At 41.2% G+C, this 18,172-nt stretch overlaps 1 long non-coding RNA gene across 1 annotated transcript; it reads right to left on the bottom strand.

The window, feature by feature from the left end:
• Positions 1–1,744: 1,744 nt before the first annotated feature.
• On the bottom strand, positions 1,745–6,440 carry LOC127692940 (uncharacterized). The gene is made up of 3 exons (XR_007979545.1): positions 6,301–6,440; positions 3,061–3,109; positions 1,745–2,012 (listed from the first exon to the last, which is right to left on the bottom strand). It is a non-coding gene; the product is annotated as an uncharacterized LOC127692940 (long non-coding RNA).
• Positions 6,441–18,172: the final 11,732 nt, after the last annotated feature.

Genomic DNA, 18,172 nt, shown 5'->3' with positions numbered 1-18,172 from the left:
GATGGTGGGCTTGCTTGACTGGGCTCACGCCCCTGTGTACACCTCAGTGTCCTGAATATATCTAGAGATTTTTGTATATTAGTTCGGTTCATACCCAGGCTGGTTTACCATCCTTATGAAGAAATGTTAGATAGATGGGGTGGGTACTACCATACCAAACGAGATCTCATCACTGCCTTGACAGTTTCTCTTACAAGGACTGGGCTCAGCACGGGTAGAGACAGGGACTTCTTCCCTGGTATTTTACAAGGCAAAAGCTACTCAGGGCTGCCTTAGACATACAGAGGATCAATCACCTGCCTTCAAGAGTCCCTAACCTCCCTCTCTGCAGTAGTCCTTCAGAACCGCTGTGGTCTAGATTTACTCTTTCTACAACAGGGAGGGCTTTGTGCAGTCCTAAGGGAAGAATGTTGCTTTTACCTCCACCACTCAGGGGTGGTTAAAGATTCTATGGCAAAGGTACGAGAGGGACTAGCCAAGAGAAAGAGAGAAAGGGAACAAGCCCAAGGATGCTTGAGCTTGGTTCAACAGCTCCCCTGGTTTACTACTTTGATTTCTACATTGCTAGGACCCCTGATCATTTTGTTCCTGCTTCTGACCTTTGGTGCTTACATTGTGTACTGGTTGGTTTTGTGTGTCAACTTGACACAGGCTGGAGTTATCACAGAGAAAGGAGTTTCAGTTGGAAAAGTGCCTCCTTGAGACCCAGCTGTGGGGCATTTTCTCAATTAGTGATCAAGGGGGGAGGCCCTTGTGGGTGGTACCATCCCTGGGCTGGTATTCTTGGGTTCTATAAGAGAGCAGGCTGAGCAAGCCAGTAAGAAACATCCCTCCATGGCCTCTGCATCAGCTCCTGTTTCCTGACCTGCTTGAGTTCCAGTCCTGACTTCCTTTTGTGATGAAGAGCAATGTGGAAGTGTAAGCTCAATAAACCCTTTCCTCCCCAACTTGTTTCTTGGTCATGATGTTTGTGCAGGAATAGAAACCCCAACTAAGACACACTGTAAATCGCTTAGTTGCTTTTATTAAAGATCATATAGGTACAGTAAAATTGATGATCCTGAGACAAAGACATCAAGAGCTAAGTAAGAGAACCAGGGATGTGAGCTGCAGAAGTATCCACAATAGCCTCAGGATTGAAGCATGCACAATGAAAAGGGGGAATGAATTCGGGACCTTTTGGAAAAATCCCACCAGACCCCTCCCCTCCGGAGGGGAAAGCTAATTAACATTCCACAGGATGAACTGGCCACCTGCTGGTGGAGAAGGCCTAGACCAGGTAAACACATTCTGCAGGGCAGACAGACCATCAGGCACCTGCGGAAGTTGGGGGTTGGGGGTTGGGGTGGGAGAGGTCTAGAGCATGTACATGCTCTAGAGGACAGACCCTGCCACCTCATTCCCTAGAAACCAATCAATTTAAAAGTTCTGCCAATCACGTTGTGCCTAATAGGTGCTGCTCTGAAAAACTGTATAAAGACTGACCAAATGGACTGCTGGGGGCAGGGGGTTACCATCTCTCCTTCAGGTGTAGGATGACCCCAATGTGTTGGGACAATAAATTCCTCTTGCTTTTTGCATCAATTCCCAGCTCTGTGTGGTTCACTCCGGGGGTCTCCCAGTAAACCCTCCCTGCCCCCCCAAGCTAAGGTTCACCAGAGTCTTACAACCTCACATTTCAAAGTTGGGGGGGGGGGAGACTACAGGGGACTCAAATTCTTTTCAAGACCAAAGGATAAGAGTGTAGCCGCCAGCAGCTACATGTAAACTGGGTTACCTGTTGAGAGAATTTTGGGGTCATAGGGAAGAGCGGCGAAAAGAAAGTACGGCTAAGTCAATGTTCACTGATCGAAGCCGTAAACTTTAATGGCGCTGGACCTTTTAACAGTTTGGGCAAACCCTCCCCCCAGACTCCAGGCTGAGTTCCGGTGGAAGTTGTCTAGCTTATCTTGGAGGTCTTCGTCTTGACTGCTCCGGCAGCTGGGTGGGTCACCTGTTTAATTCAGGAATCCCTATACCAGGAAGAACAATGAACTTAACCTTTACTACGTGCACTCCACCCTAGGTGGAGCAGGATCCTGGCTAACTGGGAGAAGTTAACCTTGACCAAAGTCAAACTCTGACCAAGTGCAAGACTGCCCCAATATGGCTCTGTACATGTCCTCCCTTTTTTTATTAATTTGAACACGAGGAGGTAGAAAACAAGTGGATAAATATCCTTCATAAGAAGGCGGGCCTTAACCAGGAGGGGAAGCATTGACCGTAATTCCTCTTAAATATTGTATAACGTCTTTTTCAGAGGAGGGGTAATAGGCTCCCTTATTATTTTAAGGACAGCCTCTCGACGTTAACCCCTATGCAATTAGGTGTACTTCCTGGGGACTCAGAAGCAGAAATTCACCTCCCCATGCAGTGCTTTGCCTCGCACGTCTCGCTGGTACCCATGTTTGTTCATAAACAAACACACATAGATCTGAGTTCTATGTGGCTCCCTCTTTGGAGATCCACTTGTGTAAGTTTTGAAGCCAGGGGGGTCTGCAAGTGTCTTTAACAGACATGTAATCTCTCCATCCAGGTGAGCCTGGGTGGAGACAGCCAGTCTGCTTAACAGACAAGGTCAAGAGTTAAAGGTGGAATAGGATTAACTTGTCCCAGAAGTATCCAATTCAGTTGTAAATTAACAACTTTAAGGACCCAAAGCTTGGCCTCTGAGGTGGGAGAGGTAGCCTTGTGAATCAAGAATTAAGCTGTTACTTCTCAGGAAAAGTGGAGACTATATGTTAAATTAACACAGCTGGCTGAAGATTGTTAGCCATCTTCAAAATTGGAATCTTCAATATTGGAATTATTTCTAGACCAGTCTATGGTTGAGTCAGCTGAGCACAATAAGGAGAAGAGTCATTTTAACTCTTCTAATTAATTTTTCCTAAGCTAGCATAACAGTCTCCATGTTCTGTCCCACAAAGTCTAAAAGCTTGAAGCTAGGCAATTTATCTAACCTGGGACATTTAACAATTGAGGTAAGTCAAGAACATATACCCAATATAGCTCTTATGTTACCATGGTCTGGGCATTCAGCAAGCACAGTCAGCATATCTTCTGCAGCATTCTGTGGAAAAAACAGAGGACATGCCTTCTCCCCCAATATTAAATCAGGATCATGGCATATGTTAGTAAGTGAATTCCTTCATTTCACCTAGACATCAATATGTCTAATTACAAGATGTCATATACATTTAGCAAGGAGTTTCTTGGCATCTAAATTTTTAAAATTTTTTTTTAAAAACATGCAAGCATAATTTAAATTATATGCACAGGGACACAATTTCCCCTCTCTTCTTTCTTCCAAGAAGATATTGTTTTATTAATTTAAGTTGGAACACAAAGTATAAACCATAACATAGGCAATAACTATGTAATTATATAAAATATAGTTGCTTTTTCTGTTAGAGCAGTTGCAACTAGACAGCCTAAAAATGAATCATTAGTCACATGTACATATTTTTTAATCTTCTAAATTAGAAATATGAATATCATTTATCTGTAATAACTAAGTCCTCTAGGATTAACACCATTACGTGGTAGAGGTAGAAATTGAGGACATCAAGAACAAATCTTTACAATTTGATGTGCACAAAATATAAAATTATTTCAAATACCTAAAGGACAGTCATTTAGAGAACATATCCTTTGTTCTTAGAAATTTGAATCACATTTGTATAAACTGTAGAAATTAAAAATTAGCAGTATTAAAAATGGACCAATTTTAAGCAATTATAAACCATGAGCTATGTATATCTACTATTATTAAAAGCTTGACCTTTAACATCTTAAAAATAGCTGCTATAGCACCCAATTCAGGTATCTGTGTTGAAGCAGGGAGAAACTTAAAGGAATAAACATGCGATCTGATAGTACAAATTATCTTTTGGATAACAATTATTAATTTTGCCTAAAAATGCTTGCCATGTAATAGACCAACCATTAATAATAAATTTGATTGTTGCTTGAAGCAAGGAACAAATGTTTCCTACCTTGAAAACAGAGGTTTAAGACCTTCTGTGGCAAGCTTAAAATGAGGTAAATATAAGATAAAGCCAATTAATATATCTTAACAACCTTTGAAAGCCATTTACCTAAAAATTCTAAAAGTCTATAGGAGCAAGGGCCTGTAACAAACATTCTATGAACATTATACACTGAAATTTTTAAGATCTTAACTTCTGTATTGAAAGAGAGACAAACATTTTTTCTCACAAGACATAAGGCTGTTAGCCATTCCTTGAGGCAAAACTTTCTAATGAAATTGTTTTGTTGTCTCTTTAAAATTAGAAGCAAATGCTTTTATAATTATCAGAATGTAAAGCAAAAAACCAACCCTTTAAATTTACAATAATTTTATAGGGAGTAGACAGGCCAAATGTTAATGCTTTTATAGCCTCCTTGACCTTTCATAGATTTGAACTGCATTTTAACCCACACCTGGATAAGTCAAAAACCTTTTTTTTTTTTTTTTTTTTTTTTTTTTAAAGCCAAACACTCCCTAGGTGGGGCCTGTAAGGCAGAAACAATTTCTCAAAACTTCCTCACTAGCTTCCCCTGAGGCAGCTCTAAGCTTTGCATTAACTCAAATGTAAATTTTTTTTATCTGCCCTAGGATCCACCTTGAGTCCTTGGCAAGGACTTTGTATGAGATTCCTCAAATGTAAATATCTTCTAATCTGAGCCTTTTATCTAAGACCAGACCCAAACTATCTGTCCTGCAAGGACATTTTGAGGATTAAACAAAAGAAACCTGTAATTTCATGGTCAAAGGAACCTACTTGATATCAAATACATTTCTACAGAGATCTCCTTTTTAATCTTGGAGGGTTAAATTTTGCTCCTACCATTGTAGCCTATAAACTTGTGGAAAAGTGGCAATGGGCCCCTAAAACCCATAGCTGTATCACTCTCAAAATTATCTTAATTACAAAATGTTAACAATTACGAGCCTGCAAACTGAAAACTGTAGCCAATGACACACTGATTTTTATTGTAACTCAATGTTTTCTTGCAATATTAGAGCACAATTGTAATTTTGGAAGCAAATCTCAATTTTAAACAATCTATTTTCTTTAAAATCAATGGCAAACACATTTTTACAGCACAAGGTTTGTCTGCCAGTGTAACTTATTAAAGAGACATTATTTTAAATCTTAAAATCCAATCTCCAGGCCAAGATTCACACAAAACACCATGCCAATTTAGGAGCGTCTTAAAGGCCTGTATTTCCTGGATTGCGTCATGCCATGTGGTGTTCAAAATGGCGACTACCCTAAACTACCAGCCTTAATCGTCATGCCACGTGTTCAAAATGGCGACTACCCTAAACTACCAGCCTTAACCATCATGCCACGTGTTCAAAATGGCGACTACCCTAAACTACCAGCCTTAACCTGACTTTTGTTAATAACATTATACCTTTTAAATCATGTGCAGTGACTTAAGCCAATACTCTATAGTCAAGACATGCAAAATATACCTTTAAATCCAATTATAAACAAGAACAAAGCATGAGTGGCGTTAGGCCACGTGTAGTTAGTTAAACTAACCTTTTCTTAATAACACTATACCTTTTACATAATAACCAATTAATTTATAACTCTTTAGTCAAGAAATGTAAAGCCTTATATCATTAAAACCAATTAGAAACATGTATAAAGCGACTACATGAATTTCACAAGCCAAACCAAAGTCTTCCCAAATCTCGAGGTTTCTGGGCTTTAAGAGCGGCTTTTTCCCCAGCCACGCTTGCCTCTTGAGTGAGCTGCGCTGTCGCGGCGTGGCTTTGAATCAATCCCCACACAAACTGTGGCTAGCTCAAGAGGTTACCAGCAGATGTAATCTTTACCAATTTTTTCTTTTTAACATGAAACAGTCATTCACACAAAGACACAGAGAGGACATAAACATACACATAGACAGTCAGTCGGTCGGTGCACCGGGACAAACACGGAAAGATACACAGAAAGTTAAGCGTGCTTGTTAAGCAATTGCATCCATTTTCCTCTTTAAACAGCTCTTAGAAGCTGTGGACATATGCCTATTTTTAAAAACCCCTTTCTTTTCGCCGAAATCAGCTCTTACGAGCTTTGGGCAAATGCCTACCAAATTCCTTCCCCATATTTCCCTATCTTATCAACCCAAGCAGTCCTGCGCTGGGTCCACGCAGTATGCTTGAAAAACTGTATCCATTCCTGCACTCACAACCATAGACACGAATTCACTAGCGCTAGTTTTGCCCTCTATGTTGCTTACCGTGCGGACACCATTAATTTTCACCTTTTCCACGAAGCTTCGCTGGATAGGGCTACCTCAAGAAATTCTCTCGTGCCAGGTCGCCCCACGTTGGGCGCCACTATGTAGCCGCCAGCAGCTACATGTAAACTGGGTTACCTGTTGAAAGAATTTTGGGGTCATAGGGAAGAGCGGCGAAAAGAAAGTACGGCTAAGTCAATGTTCACTGATCGAAGCCGTAAACTTTAATGGCGCTGGACCTTTTAACAGTTTGGGCAAACCCTCCCCCCAGACTCCAGGCTGAGTTCCGGTGGAAGTTGTCTAGCTTATCTTGGAGGTCTTCGTCTTGACTGCTCCGGCAGCTGGGTGGGTCACCTGTTTAATTCAGGAATCCCTATACCAGGAAGAACAATGAACTTAACCTTTACTACGTGCACTCCACCCTAGGTGGAGCAGGATCCTGGCTAACTGGGAGAAGTTAACCTTGACCAAAGTCAAACTCTGACCAAGTGCAAGACTGCCCCAATATGGCTCTGTACATAAGAGCAACAGAATCATAGATGTAGTAATGCTCTCAATGGATCAATGTGTTGAGAAAACACAGCAAGGAAATACCCTGTCTCTGGACACTCACTAAGGCTGTTTCTCAAAAGAGCTATCACGTTTATCTGTGAAGAGTTATTTCTATTATTTTTGGTTCCATCAAATGTTCTAGAGTCATATTATTTTCATAGTGAAAAAAACATGGAAACAATAAGCTTGAAACTCAAGTTTATTTCAAGTTCAAAGAACTTATAAATAGTAGAAGATAGGGGTAGACAGACGTAATAGCTATAGCTGGGTCAAAGATCTCTACAGTAAGAAGCATAATTTGCAGACAAGAAAATTACAAGTGTTCTAAAATTATGAGTAGTTTAGATCCATGCTCAGGAAAATAGTGGTTTGGTATGTAGTAATAATGAGAGGGTAAACTCACTTAATTATTGTTATGGTGAAAGTAAAATCATTAATTATTAGGTAATTTCTAGAACAGTCCAACCTACCCTTCACTTAATTCATTAATTATATTATGAATTCACTGATGTTCATAATCATGCAGATATTCATATATTCAACACTAGGCTAAACGAAGTATTATCTCTATAGGGCTGATTCTTAAGTCTGTAAAATGTAGACAGCAGAGAGCATTACTTACTTTATGTATAAGATACATCTGAGGTAACATACAGTGGGAGTGAAGTTCTAGGCATACTAGATCCTGCTTGTGACAAACGGCAGGAAAGAATAGGCACTATAGGCTGCTCGCTGCCAATGCTGCCAATTATAAATCATAGCTCAGAGAGTGGTATTCTTACCTGAGAAAGAAGATCTACCACTTGTTAGTATTTTCTAATTTAATTTTTGTGAGAACCTTAATTGGTTTCTGATTCAGGGTGGCCCATTGTACATTCACTAGCTCTGTCATGAGATAGACAAGACTTTTGATTAGCAGTAGCCATAAAAGTTTGTTTGCTGTTGTTGTTTGCTAGTTGATGAGCCAGCCCTTGTCTGTATGTGAATAAACCCCTTGAATGGTTCCTGGCCACTTGGTAGAAATGGTAAGGCGGAGAGTTTTTCCATGAGTACCTGGTGATGGTAACTATGAGTCCCAGGGGCCAATGGATCTTATGGCTGCTTGGCATAGAAACGAGACTCTCCAAACAGAAGGATGCTGCAAATGAGATTTTCTATAAAAAGTACATTTGGGAATTTTTGGTCTGCACATCTACATTCAGTTGAGACAAACACCACAGACTTTTGGCATCTGATAAAGGAGGGAGGCTCAGACTCATGTTCCCATCAGGTGGCAATTCATTAGCAAAAGGATCTCAGCTTGAAAGAGTTGTGGAAAGGACTCTGTGGGCAAATGATGCAGAGTTCTCAGCTTGGTTGGTACTCTGTAATGCTGACTCACTGCTGTCCTTGGGATCCTAATCATCCTGTAGCCCTCCCTGTGGGAGCTCAAGGACTTGACAAGGAAGAAGTTGCCTCACCTCAGTTGACTCCAGATTGAACTTAGTGCAAAGAAATCTAATTTTCCAGTTTTTTTTTTTTAAATCAGCTTAAGGAGCATAAAAATGGTGCCATACAGAGGTAGAAAAGCCAGTGGTTACAGCATAAAAACAACTCACATGCAGGAGAAGTTCATAATGGCACCATCCATAATAGAAACAAAGTTTATGGATGGATACATGGATTTCAAAACTGTGGCGTATCCATAAAAAACAATATTGTTCATTCACAGAAAGAAACAGCACTTTAATAGATGTTACAACATAGGTGAACCTTGGAAACATACTTAATGAAAAAGATACAACCACAAAAGACCAACTATTACATGGTTTTGCTTCTAGGAAATGTGAATAGGTGAACCCACAGAGACAGAAAGACTAGTGGTTGCCCAGGGTGGACATCTGAAAGAAGGAAAACTGGCCACTAGTAAGAATATCAACAAACAAACAATGAAGCAGTAATGACCAATGGTCAACGCTGAAAATATCCTAAAGGCAGTAAATTGAGTACTTTTAAACAGTGAGTTCTGTAAATGTGTAGTTTATTCAATACAGCTTTTATTTTGAAGTAATGAAGCAATCCACTTGACAGGTGCTTCAGGTGGGATAGTGAGAGGGATTTGAGTTGCCCTGAGACTGCCCATCATGGCTGAAATTGGTATGCAGGGAAGGGGATGAGACATTTAGTCCTAAAGAAACGGCTTGACTAGCATGCAGGTAGTCAAAATGAGCTATGGGTTGGGTCCTCTTTTTGAAATCTTAGAGACTTTAGATTTATCTTGTTATATTAATTACTTAGCTCTATTCAAATCGCCTTGCCTGTGCAGTGAGTATTTCTCACCAACCTACCACCCGCCAACATGTTCTGGATTCTTGAATGAAAGACAGACAGACAGACACAGACACAGACACAGACACACACACACACACCTTCTATTTTAACATGTCTTAAACAGTGCAGTGGCAGGGCCATTTTCAAATTTCCACTAGTAGCTAATGCTTCCACTCTCATACTCCTGAATTACTACTTACTGAAATTATTCAGTCTTTGCTACCCAGACCTATTCTGTCTTTCAAAGCTCTTACATGTCTGGTACTCTGTCTTCCATGGCTCTCAAAGCCTGGCATGGCAATTCTATATCCTTTCCCTGGTTCCCTTGCCTGGAAAACCTTAAGTCCCCTTGGTCTCCCTGCCCAGCAACTTTATTTACCAATTAGAATCAGTTGGGACAGGGACCTTTAGCAGCTCACACTTGGGATTCTCATGCAAATTGGGAACCCATAATGCAAGCATTAAACCAAATCCACAACATTTTCCTCCAACTCAAGAGAGTAGAAAGGAAATGCCAATGAGTGAATGAGGTGCAGTTTATAGTTTACCTGGAACCCCTCATCATTATTTTAAAAAATAAAACCCTAAATTTTATATTAAAATTCGAAACTCTATCAAAAATCCTTGGCAAGTGTTTTGTTTCTTTGTAACACATCTGAAAACAGACAGCAGCCTGGCCTGTGTGCTCAGGGCATGTCAGAGCCTGAGCTTTGGGGATCATCTCCTTTGATAAATTCTGAACCTTAGTAAACCTAAGATTGACTTTAGATGCCATTAAACTACTAACCCTGGCTCTCTCTGCTTCTCTACATTTTCTTTGACTCCTGTTAAAGTATGATTTGGTGTGGGCTCAGGCGCCTTCACTGCCAAACACCATTTAAGTAATTGCTCGTGTCCCAGCTGGAGAAACACACACCCTAGAAAACTCAGCTGCTCACTAGTTTTTGATGAGACTGAGAACCATGGCAAATGACTTATGTGAGGTCATATGAGATACAGCGGGGAAATTTCAGTGCATACCTCATCACCTGAACGATTGTGTTCTTACTTTTTTTGTTTTTCTTCAAACTTTGGACTAGAACAGCTCAGATGCTCTAAGGGAAACAGGGGACTGGCTGACTCAGGACCATACCTTGCACTCTCCCGCTTGTGGTTCTGGCGACCTGAATGTGCTGCTTTAGCTCATAAGAAGCATCTTGTTCAGCGAGCAGAATGTGGGTGGTGGTCCACAGGCACTGCAGAAGCCAGTGGGCAAGGATCTCAGGAAGTGAAAACCCAAGGACTTATGAATTATTTGTTTCTTCTTCAACCAGAGCTACACAGTAGTAAGCATTCAAATATGGATCAGTAACTTAAGAGTTCTGTGGTCATCTGACATCGTGAAACTACTCGGTTGAAATTGCAGTTCACGGAGAGAAGAATCCAAGGATGAGGAGCGGGGGTGGACACTGAGAAATCAGGTTAGAGTAGGAGGTGGGATTCAGAACCGGAAGAACATGGGGTGCTTTTTAAAAGGAGTTTGGACACCATCTTGTTGATGATAGGACACACTGCAAGATTTCCAACCCAGGGACATCGAAGACAAGAGTTGCTGTTTTAAAGGATCACTTGGGTTTGCAGCAATGAGAAGTGGGAAGGATGCACAGGCTCAGAGGCAGTCAGGGATGACCATGGCTTGAGTGTCATCATGGCTAATAGTGCCTTCCTGGCTTGAGGACTACTGCATTAGGAAGTTGTCTCCGAGCAGAGCCTCAGGAAGCTCAGCACTCAGCATTGTTTGCCTGCTGCCTGTTTACTTACTAGAAAAGATGACTATACCAGCTTTGGGTCTCAAATTTCAGAAAGACAAGTTTGGATGATGGTTATGAACTTTACAAGAAAAGAGAGATGAGAAAGAGGAAAAAAGAATAGAGAATATGTTACCTGAATCAGAAGAATCAAGAGATCATTACACACGCCTTTAATCCTAGCACCAGAAAGGCAGAAGGAGGCGGATCTCATTGAGTTCAAGGCCAGCCATGGTCTAGAAAAAAATGACAGCCAGGGCTACACTGAGAAACCCTGTCTTGAATCTTCCACCCACCCCTAAAAAGGATCATATGCAAACTTGTTTTGTAAGAACTGTTGTAAGAATAGTGCCAGTATTTTCAAGCTGTGTAACTTCTTCAGTGATTATATTTATCTTGAAATGCATTGTAAAGAGCTTAGATTTTAAATAAACAAACTGTCTCCTAATGATCTCATGTATATGCTATCATGCCAAAGAGGTAAAAGGTTATTGAACCTTGTGAAGCAAGCCAGTCAGAAATCTTGTTTGACCTTGTATCTGGAACAGGAGCCAATCCTAACTTTACATCCCAGAGAACTTCAGATTTTCTGTCAAAAATGTGCACTCCTTGGGGGTGGTGGAGGAGATCAGGGCTGGAAGCCAGCTTTACCCAGTCCCTGTCTGGAGCACGTGGGCAGATGTGAAAGTGGGAGCGATATTCATACCACATATTGGTTTCCTTGTGAACATGCTAATGCAAATTTGCAACTATGGCAACAAAACAGCACTATTAAAACACAAAGTCTCTATGTTATTGCACTTAACACACACACACACACACACGCGCGCACATGTTCTCTCTCTCTCTCTCTCTCTCTCTCTCTCTCTCTCCCCCAAACCCAAACTAAACAAATGCAAACCCACTGATTTCTTGCTAACAAGTAAAGTTAGCATTTATTCTTGACTACCCATTTCTTTAGGAATATCTCATTAAAAGATTCCAGTTATTCTATAACCCTTTGTAGTCCAAAGGAAATTGTTTTAAAAAAGTAATCTGGGTTTGAAGAAGATGACAATTCAAACAAGAATTGAAGATATGGCTTTAGAGATTTCTTATTTTGGCACTGAATGAAGTCAGAGAGAATGAGGGCAGAGGTTAGAGCTGCCAGAGCGAAGAGAGGGGACAGAAGAAAGAATTCCTGTGAAGATGCCGGGACTCTTTGTAGTCCAGGGCTGGCACTGAGGAGCGGGAGGTGATTGGAGAGGTATAACCGGTCAGATCCTGTTTTTATCATTTACTTTTATATTTTGCTACTTAATGGATTTTGTTCCATTCATTTTGATATTTTGTAAAAAAAAAAATCTATTTAGCTTAACGTTTCCTGAGTTCTTTGCAATTGGTACCTAATATTTCAGTTTCCCAGTTAACATGCCTTATTAGGGAGAAAGATTTACAAAGAAAGAAAAGATATACAGAATATACTAGAGATTCTGATTACATTTTGAGTTGTGCTTGAGAGGTGAGGAAATGTTCTCTCGGCTTACAGACCCCAGCATCACCCCTGTAGCCAGGGGCATGTGGAAGGGGACATCCCTCAACCTCAGGGAGGCAGACCGACTTCATGCTCTCTTCCTCTGAGGGCTTTGACAAGTTCTTGGTTGTAGATAATTTGGTTATAGGCCTTAGTAATACTTCCTTACCTTTTCTGTGCTTTGGCTTGAGTGAGTATTTGGGAATCTATGGGATTTATGACTTTCATTAAATTAAGAAAATAATCTAAGCTATTTCTTGAAGCATTTCTTTGTTCCCCCTACCCTGTTTCCCCTCAAGATTTTCATTTCTCTGATTTGATGTGTATTGGACCACTTGAAGATCTTAGGTGCTCTGTCTTTTTTTCTCCAATCCTGGTTTCATTAGAGATCGGTTATATTGTTGTGCTTTCAAGCTCACTAATTCTATTTAATTAGATCTAATCCACTGTTTATCATACATTTCTGGCACTTAATCAAACGAAGTTCTAGTTGGGTCATTTTTAAATACATTTCATTAGCATGTTTACTGTTCCCTTCATGGTCTTGAACACATAGAACATAACAATGATAACTGTCCTTGTCTACAACTCTGACATCTTTGTCATTTGGGGCTGTTGTTTTGTTCTTATATTTTCCTACTTCTTTAGATACTTAGTAATCTTGGATTAGATAGCAGTTGCGAATTTTTCCTTGTTGTCCAGTGGTTATTTTTGTATTCTCATAAATATTTTAGTGTTGTTTCTAGTATATGGAGTTCTGGAAACAGTGTGGTGCTTCTGGACTGCATATTAAAGCATTGTGAGTTAAATTTAGAGCAGCATTTACTTTGGGGCTAGTTTTTCCCTCTCACTACAGATTCTGTATTAGCGAGCTGTGAGAACAGGAGGGTCTCCACTCTGGCAGACGGGGCCTGAGCCACTTCCCACCCATGGGAGCAAGAAGCAGTCCTTCCTCTAACCCTATATTAGCCTCAGGTATGTTTCCTCCATCACAATCCCACCCAGACACTGGCTGAAGACTTAACCGGACTCCTTCATACTTTCAGTTGTCTGTGTAGCTGGGTCCTTTCTGGTACTCTGGCCTGAGAACTCTGCCTTACTGTCCTACAATTCTTGTTTCATCTCCTCAACTCAAGGAGACCTCCTCTCTGTGTCTTGGAAGAAGCATTTCAGACAGAAGGCCAGGGCAAATTAAAGAGCTCAGATCACTTGATTCACTCTTGTGGTGTCAAACCATCTCAATCTTTTTCCACCCAACTTTGTATTGATTCTTTGTCAGTTTCACATCATGCACCCCACGCCCACTCATCTCCCCATTCCCTTGTAACTGCCCTCTCCCCTTGCAACCTTGCCCATCTGCTCCAAAATGAAATAAAAACCAACTAACCAAGCAAACAAACGACAACAACAAAACCAAACCAAACCAAAGCATAGAAAACAGTTCATTGTGGAAACTGTAGTGTGTCACAGTGTGTTCCACAGCACATCCCTCTGTCCACACATCTTCACTTACAAATGTCCATTGCAATAAGTCATTGATCTGGTTCGAGGCCTCTGGCTTCTGCTACACCATCAGTACGGGATGCTCACTGGGCCTCCTCCCAGTGGTCCTGTTGTTGTCCTGTGACTTGGAGATTCTGTAGCTTTGGATCAGCAGGGCTGGCCCTTTCACATGTTATTCATAGATGATGTAGATTTTGGGCTGGGCCAACTCAAAGTCTTGGATCTGGTCCTGGATGGTAGCTGGGCTGGTCAGCCCTCCGGTTCTCCAGCACTGGGACCACCAGGGCAAGCTAACCATCATACATCTTGCCAATTTATTTTTATGTTTTTCTGCTAGGTCTTTGTCATGCCTTCTCCTGAAGTGAAATTCTGTAGCATTACAGTTTGTGGTTGATGAATAATATTTTTTGGCAAACAGTAAATTACATCTGGACAGACCAATTAAAGCTTTCTGAATATTTTAAAATGCCCTCATAAAATTTACATCATTTTCAAGTGTCGAAACATAATTCTCATAATCTTATACTCACAGGTTTTACATAAATATGCGGAAAGCAAGCCAAGGTTTTATTTCTCATGAATGAGGTAATTGAAAGAATGCTAAAGTTAGTTATGAAGATGAGACAAAAGAAGGCAAATGACCTATTAGAAATAGGGATAGAGGGAGAAAAGGAGCAGAGGGAGAAGTGGGGAGAGAAGATGAATACTGGGATACATTTACTAATTTAAAAATAAAACTGACTAATGTTCCAGAGGGCAGTAAAGTCACATAGTCCTTGGACACATCTTCAATGAACAAAGATAATTTTTATCTTTTCATACAAAATGTATTTGGACCATATCATATTCATTTCCTGCAAGGTAACATCTAAACCTTTATGGATTTAAATATATCTGATTTTTCAATTAATGGTAGTAAGTAAAATAGTTATTTTTTCCCAGAGTCAGTTTCTCCTTTGTTTTGCTGCAGCATTGAGAAGTTGCTGCAACTGATCTTTTGCTTTGTCAGGATTTGGATACGTTTTCCTAGCAGGGGGCTCCTTCAGGTGAGCCACTGAAATCTGTACTCACCCAGGTGGCTAATCTTCATCTGCATTTGCTCATTTAATGAAAAGGTTACTCTCAGGAGTGGTAGTTTCTAACTGTGGCTATTTGTATGTTAGAAGTACTTGGCTTTTCAAAACTAGGAAAGCCAAGGCTACTTACCAAACCAAATAAATTAGACTTTTGGAGGGTGTAGACTGGACATTATTAGCTCTTTAAAAAGGCCCATAGTTATTCTAATGTTCAGCCATGGCTGAAAGCCACTGGTCTAGACAGGGTTGCTCAGAGGCCTTTCAATAATGATGCCCTGTGACTTTCCAGCGTGGAACAGGCAAATCACTCTTGCAATGAAGAACGGAGACATAAATCCAAGCTCTGCGGACTGCAAAGCATTCCCAGTGACTTGAAAATGATTCAGGGCTGCCAGCATTCATTCTGTGGCGTGGAAGCTGCAGGCAAGGCCAGGGGTGGGAGCGCTGAATGACTGGCTTTTGTGTTCCAATTATAGTCAGCTTGAGTTGTTAGAAAGAGATAGGAATGTCTGCTGTCAATTTCCTTTAGAAAAAGATAGATCAAAATTCATTTTGTGTCCCTGCCTCTAGCCTGCTGAGCTTGGCGCTGCCCCTAGAGTGAAAGGTCTTTCACGCAGTTATTATTGGAGATTGCATTTCTGATTCCAGACTGTACATTAATAAATTAAAGCCATGACTAGTAATATTCACCAAATGAAAATACTGCAACAAGTACAAGCCTTTTAAATTGCCTCAGACAATGAAGCTTTTTCAAACTCCATTCCTTCATGCTTGTTATCGCTGAAAAGCATTTTTTGTAGCCTTTATTAAAAATGCGGAAAGATCATTTTTGAAAGTATGGGCTTTTGAAGCTTCTCTTGTTATAAGTATGTGTATGAGGAATGCACAGAAAACATGACTAGCTGAGCAAGGCAGAAATTATGTAAAGTAAAACTGATACATTTGAAACAGTTTTTGCATCTTTTTAATATAAGAGATTTTAAAGTCGATGATTTTTTTCTCGAATGGATTTAGGTATCCTAATTGTATGACTTCTTTGCTACCGTAGTGAGTAATATTAATAGAATCCAAATATTAAACCCTTGACCCGATTCTTGATTATTGTCATATTCAATTAGATATTCTATTTAAATTATCATTGACAATAATAAGCTTCCTCCCCCTTGTAATGAAGCAACCGTGTGAGCTGGGCAGAGACAATTTAACTCTATAGCTATCAAACTCAGGAGAAAACTCTCTCTGAGATAGCAAGAAACAAAGGGCAGGCAAAGGGCAGCAGTAATATGTAAATATGGAGTTCCTGATGTCTAGGGGCTCCCCTTCCACACGCTCTGATTTCCTTTAGAACACGCGTGTTTCCATTAAGAAAATATGCCAACCATTAGTTCCTTCAGATAAGCTCACAATACTTCACATAATCTAAGAATAATGTCCGGAAGACGGGACTTTCTAGTTCGCTTATGCCATCCAGCACCGCGGTTTGCAATCCTCAATCCGCTGTTCCCCTTTTAATCTTTGCTCGGTAGCCTTTCTTATAACCACTTCTTATAACCATCGCGGGGCTTGGGGAAGTGAGAAGCCAGAAGTATGAGGAAGCGAGAATAGAAAAGGTGGGTAGAGGCTGAGCCTCTTAGCAGAGCTCCTGCAGTAAGTCACCCTGAGGGTGGGTGTGGCTAGAATGGACCCTTAGCTTGAATGTCCAGGAATGAAATGTACAAGATAGTTGAGAACATAGTTCTGGCACTCTGGAGAGGAACTGGGCTAAGAGTGCACAGATTGTTGTGATTGGCCGGTACTAAGTGGAGTCTTGGGCATCGATGAAATCACACACGGAGAGAGCAGAGAGCAGTACAATTGGCATCACGAAACATGCCTGTGGACAGAGAGAAGGGAGACAGGAAACAGCTTAGGAAGGAGTCTGGAAGGGAAAAAAGCAAGAGAAGATGGCATTTTTTTTTTTTGTGGCTTTAACTTTGTCTTGCTCCAGGCTTCCCCAATTCGGTGACTCAACCTCTTGCCAGCTGTGTCCTAAGCAAACAGCTGTCTCTGATGACTTCCTACCTCTTCTCATCAGCAAGTCTTATCAATTCCTAATGATACCTGAATTTGTTCTCTCCTCTTACTCTTCCTATTGGAACCATCCTCGGCCCTCTGACCTGTTGGCCTGACGTCTGTGCCCTGGACAATGGAAATAGTCTATTCGATAGTGCCTTTGCCTCTGATCCTGTCCCCCACGCCTTACCTGGGCCACTGCCACTGGGAAGAGTGCTCATATAGCATGGGGACCCCTCTCATTGCTCTGCGTCACCCCTGACTTGCTTCTATGGCACAGCATACCATCCTGCCAGACCCTCAAGCCTCGTCCTGAACTGTGCCCTCTCCTACTCCCCACACCCAGCGTGGGAGTAACCTTCTTGCTATGTTTTTGAATATACCAAATTTTTCCCAAGGCACTTGTCTCTGCGATTTCTCCATGTAAAGTGGTCTGCCCCTGACCTACACAGGGCTGGCACTGTTTTTCAACGAAGCCTCACCTTAAGAACTGCCTCCACAGAGGGGCTTTCCCTAGCCACGCAGTCAAATTAGCAGACATTCTCCTATATAAGTTGCTAGAGCCTTTGTTAATAAAGTATCTCCCACTAGGTGGCTTAAACAATAGACACTGAGTAACTCATGGTGGAGAGAAATCTGAGTCTTGTTTCCCTCTTGAGCAAGAGACTGTTACAGGCTGCCCTCAGGCTTGGCACTGGTAGGCGTCTTCCTTTATCCCTCCATGGGTGCCTCTGTCCAAATTCCCTCCTTTGTCAGGCTGTGGCTCACTGGAGTAAGGCTCATTTTAACTTGGTTACCTCTATAAGGAGGCTTTGGACACTAGAGCCTCAACAAATGGCAGAGGGCACAGCTCAACCCACAAACAAACACAGCCAAGTGCCGCCATACTCCACGGCTGTATTGTCTTCATAGTGTTGTTCCTGTTTGAACTTATAATGCTTGTTTTTTTATTATTCACCTCTGAAATTTCCAAAGGGAAAAAAAGCCTCGTCTGTGGAGCAGAATCTGCCAATGTCCCTGACAGATCCAGTTTCCATAGATACCAATGGCACCCCACTGGAGGCATCTGCAGGTTTTCT

The sequence above is a fragment of the Apodemus sylvaticus genome, chromosome 9 (assembly GCF_947179515.1).
Source record: "Apodemus sylvaticus chromosome 9, mApoSyl1.1, whole genome shotgun sequence".
NCBI lineage: Eukaryota > Metazoa > Chordata > Mammalia > Rodentia > Muridae > Apodemus > Apodemus sylvaticus.
Note: the sequence above shows the minus strand (reverse complement) of the source record. Positions and strands in the feature narration are given on the sequence as shown.